Raw genomic sequence first — 5,130 nt, forward strand, 5'->3', positions numbered from 1 at the left:
ATCCAATCACTAAATAATTTATTTTTTTATTTTTTTTTTGTTTTAGTTCATTTTTAAAAATTTTATTTCAATTATTTTTTTAAAATTAATTGATTTTTACTATAAATTAGATTAATCCTAATTCAATTAGTAAAATATATTCTTTAAAAAATGTGGAGAATATTTTAAGCTAACCAAAATATCGTCAATTGTTTATTATATTATTAGTTTTTCATTTGTCAATATTGTTATTATTAATAAGATTTATAACATTTGTGAATAAAATATATTTTTAAGTTTTCTTATTATTATTAGTGTTTTCCTAATATTTATATTCTATTATAAGTAGTAATAAGATTTATTCGACTTATTTATAACATTGTTCTTTAAATATTAATACATAGGGGGTTTGTTTGTTTTCAAATGTCATTTTCATTTTTTTTAGATGGGAAACATTAATAAATGTGATGATTGAAATTTTTATAAATTAATTTTTAAAAAATGAAAATATATAAAAATTAGAAATTATTGAAAAAATTTTCACTACTTTCAATAAAAATACTTTATAACATTTAATACTCTTACTGAGTTAATATCATCTATCAACCGAATCCTAACTCAGTGTAAAAATTACCAAAAGCTCATTATTTTGAGGTCAGTTTTATTTTTATTTTTTTTAGTAAATAATGGGATTCGAACCCAAAACATAATTATCCTTAATAACTCAACTTATTATTTCAATCAAAATCATATTTATTTATTATATTGAACTTTTGCTAGCCTTTCTTATTTTCCTCGCACAAAATTTTCTAATGGGTATAAACAAGCACTCCTTCATTACATCAAACCTTAATAAAATTTGCAATTAATAATATTGATGAATTCTCTTATCTCTTATTCTTTCTAGTAATTTGTTTTTTTTTTTTATAATCATAAGCATTCTTACTTATTTTAGGTGTTGTGTAGTCATATTTAAAACTAGAAGTAATATTTAAATAAAACCTTCCTAACAATGTTGAATAAAAAAATTTAAGATGAATGCTAACAATTTATTAAACTATGATGGAATTATTTTTTGAATTAAAATTGTAAATAATTTTATATTAAGATATTACATTTAATATTTTTTAGAATTTAAAATTTATTATTTATATAATAATATTTGCTTGATTTGACCTAAAGATTTATTTTATTTATAAAGAGTTTTTATTAAATTTTCAAAAAATATTAATGGCTGATAAATAAATTATTTTTGGTTAATATAATGAATGTGTATTTTGGAACAGAAATCCGTAAAATGCAGTTGCCGTCAGAGCGAGTGGGCGGGTTAAATTGTTGCAAATGTATGGACAGATCTAAACAGGGGGCCCACATGTTTGCCCCCACTAGGGTAACAGGCACCGTCAGATCCGGCGATATGCATCCAAGCCACACGTTAATTAATAAAGAAATAATAAATCTCCCGCTGTTAGGGTTAATGGGATCAAAACGAAACAAACGTAGTCAGCTTTTTAATTTATAACATAAAAAATAAGTTGGAATAATAAAAGAAATAGTAAAAAGCTAGGGTTCAGTAAATCTTAATGAGCCTCCCTCAATCCCTCCCAATATTCTTCTTGGGATTGGTGGTAAAAAAAAAAAGTCCCCCTCGTTTCTGCTATAAATACCCAATCTTCTCTCATCCCTTTACATCCTATTATCTCCCCCTTTTCTTCTTTCTCTTACCCTTTTTTCTTTTTGTTTAGACAGACATGGCTGTCTTTGGAGCTTTTAGGGTTTTATCATTATAATGGCTGACGACCATTAAAGATAAACAAAAGGAACATGGCCCTCTTTGTATTCTTCCACAGCTTTCTTGAACTGCAACTTCGTCTTACACCTTTCCTTGTTATTTTGTGTTGCTTATATAGGCGGTATGTGAGTATGTATGTATGTCGTTGCGGTTCAATAAAGCTGTGGGAAGATACGGACAGGGTCAAAGAGAAAATTTTCAAGATCCATCTGTTCTGGGATTTGAAAATGCTACTTTGTGTGCTTGATTATTTGTTTTTCTGATTTCATCTTACCCTTTCTCTCTCTCTCTCTCTCTCTCTCTCTCTCTCTCTCTCTCTCTTGTCTTTCTAATCCACTTTAAGAGTTTTTGATGCACTGAGTTTAAGTTTTTCTTTGACATGATTTGCCTCTGAAAGGGAGATAAATTGTTTCCTTTCTTTTTTTATTTAAATAACAAAGATTTTTCTTAACCCTAAATGGCTTTTTTTTTATTATTGCATTTTTGTTCTCTCAATCATATGGAGAGATGTTCAAGCTTGAATTATCATTGGATGTATCTTGATTATTTTCTAATTATAACTACAACCATTATTTCACAACCCTTTTCTGTATCTGGTCTATCTTTCTCGTGGTTGCAGGCTTCCATTGCTATAATTCTGCTGCAAACTGCTTCTTTTTACCTCAAAGAATATTTAGAAAAAAAAGTTACTCCAAATTTGCCGTAACACTGTAAGAAGAGAGAGAGAGAGAGACAGAAAGTGGATGATATAACTGTTGTTTTGGTACTTGGAATTTTCTATAGGTATAGATTCTTGTCTTTGCTGAATTTTTATGAGATTTTGTTTTGGATCCTTTTATCTTAATTGTTTTGACTTTGTTTTATTGTAGTAAAGTGTGCCCCCCCATTTGTAGGTTCCACGCTTCTGGTCTTGAGGTTCAAAAAGCTCTTACTTGATATTTGTAGATAAAATTCCAGCAGATATCAGCACTTATACTTCCATTGGTAAAATGTTAACTTCAGTCATTTTTATACATTTCCTAACCCCACCCAAATATTCCATTGCTTTCAATTTTTTTTCTTTTTTCTTTTTAATTATGATAGGGTTACTACGGACTTATGAAGCATTAAAATTCCAGACTATACAAGGACCACTGGAATTAGGCTTTAACCTACCCTCCCTTATTTGATATCCTCACCAGTTGATCAAGTTTAGTTTGAACCAAGCTTAAATTTCACTCAATTGGGTAGGTAAATGAAGCTTTTATCAAAATAGAATCGGTATAACATAAGATACCTGGATGGTTCATGTTAAGAGTGCTTTCTTTACATTTCATTAAGATTAGGGTTTCTCTTTCTCTTTAAATATACACACACGCGCACATAGGCACATATGCCTTTTTCCAACAATTCCTAAGAAAAGGGCTTTTAGATTATGCCAAAATTTATTGTCTTGTACCAATGGTATTGAGACCGTTTCAATATCAGATCTGAATGTTCGTGCCTACCTTGCTTAGGTAGTAGACTAGTAGAAATATGGAGTGTTTTTTTAATATGCAAGTGGATCTACCTAGCCAAACTAGATAAGTGTATATATTAAGGCAGGGACAGATTATAGGACAAATATTCATAGCCATAAAACAAATCCGATAATAAAGTACAATATGCAGCTTAACAAACAGTTCTTATGTGTATATGTGTGTCTATTTATCTAACTTTTGCTGTATTGGGAGATGTTCACTAGAAAATTGAATTCATGGTTTTAAGGCCAACTCTTTTGTTCGTTTATGAAGCTGCATAGATCATTTGATCTAGCTACTTTAATTATTTGATCCATTCATTCATATATTGTATTAATGCAGCCAACTAATCTAGCTCATATATATGTATACACCATTGGTCCTTTTTGGGTATTTATATATTATATGGATTTAATTTATATACTACGTGTTATAGCTATTTGCTTTTTGGAAGGGAAAATAGACCAGAGCTGAAAAGCTGTGACTGCCTTGTGTTTTGTGAATGTCTACTTGAATCTCGGTAATCTTAAGAGCTACTACTGTAACCGTGTTGCAACATTCTGTCTCACAGCCTCTATTAAATAATACTAATTAATCTCAAACTCTTCCACTTCAAAGAACAAGATAATTGGATGCCACCTCTTTAAGGGTAGTTCTAGAAACCAAGAGAATTAAACTGGTGCTTTGAAGTAATTTCCTTTACACATGTGCATACATGCAGCATTTTCTTCTACATTACTAATGTCTGTATAGGGCTGTAAATTATGAACAGTTAGATTTTTATTCGTTTATGTTGATTTACTAATTAAATAAATAAACATAAGATTTTAAAGAGATTTTTATTAGTTTATGTTCATTTATTAAGTTAAATAAATAATAAGCTTGTTTATTAAAGGAATCAAACACAAAAACCTTAAAATATTGTCATACACAATTGATAATATTTTGCAGCCAAGAAACAGGATTGAAGGGTTAGAGATACTGTCATAATGATGGCTCACTTTGGGTTGTACAGAACTTTCTTGCATATAAATGGCTTTTGATCTTGAGGGTCAACAAAGTTGCCATTTATCGTTGTTGGGCGAACTTTTACATTGAGATAAAAGGGCAGGCCCCTCCCCTCATGAAGCTTCATTTAGTGCCAAGAATATTACCCATATCTACTGGTTCGAACAAAGAGTTATGCCTCAAAAGCGACGTGACTGAACCATTTTCCCCAACACATGGGGGCGGAAAATTATTGCTTTGCCTTGCCATTTCCCTTTCACTTAATTTGTCCATAGCTATTGGGTTACCTCCCCTCCGAAGTTTTTTTTATTTTACACTCTAATTAATATTTATGTTTCACTAGTTTTTTGAAATCCACTAAGGTTTTAGTTGATTAAGACAGTAGGGCACTGAACATGGAAGCTGAAACTACTACTGATGTATAAGCGCGCGACATATACAAGAAGAAAACCAAAGTTACACATTTTGTTGTGTATAAATAGTTTGAAAAAAAAGTTAGCTACATGAGCTAAATGAATTAAATTTAAGTTTATTAATCCTATCCAAATTAGTTGTTTCTTTTACCATCTTAGATTTATTTCATTTGAAGAAAACATTCAAAATTAAAAAGTTTTCTTTTTAATTATTGTCCCATGCTTTGTCAATAATTGGGTTCACTCTGATTTTTTTTATTTTTTTTTTTAAAAAGTGCCCCCAGTACAGGAAAGCTAGATGAAATAACAGGTCTAATTAGTATAGTCTAACATCATCATCATTATTCAAAATCATGCATGTTTCCAAGCTTTTTTTCCTTCTTTTAGAGAAAGATTCCCTATCACCAATTCTTTTACTCTCTAATGGTCCATTTTCCCT

At 29.8% G+C, this 5,130-nt stretch overlaps 1 long non-coding RNA gene across 2 annotated transcripts; it reads left to right on the forward strand.

Moving 5' to 3' along the window:
* The first annotated feature begins 1,635 nt into the window (after positions 1-1,635).
* LOC107951814 (uncharacterized) lies at positions 1,636-4,814 on the forward strand. 2 transcript variants are annotated; one of them, XR_005928387.1, is made up of 2 exons: positions 1,636-2,554; positions 2,641-4,814. It is a non-coding gene; the product is annotated as an uncharacterized lncRNA (long non-coding RNA). The 2 variants fall into 2 exon arrangements; XR_001698626.2 differs by having other exon boundaries at positions 2,665-4,814.
* Positions 4,815-5,130: the final 316 nt, after the last annotated feature.

Source organism: Gossypium hirsutum, chromosome A06 (genome assembly GCF_007990345.1).
Source record: "Gossypium hirsutum isolate 1008001.06 chromosome A06, Gossypium_hirsutum_v2.1, whole genome shotgun sequence".
Classification (NCBI taxonomy): domain Eukaryota; kingdom Viridiplantae; phylum Streptophyta; class Magnoliopsida; order Malvales; family Malvaceae; genus Gossypium; species Gossypium hirsutum.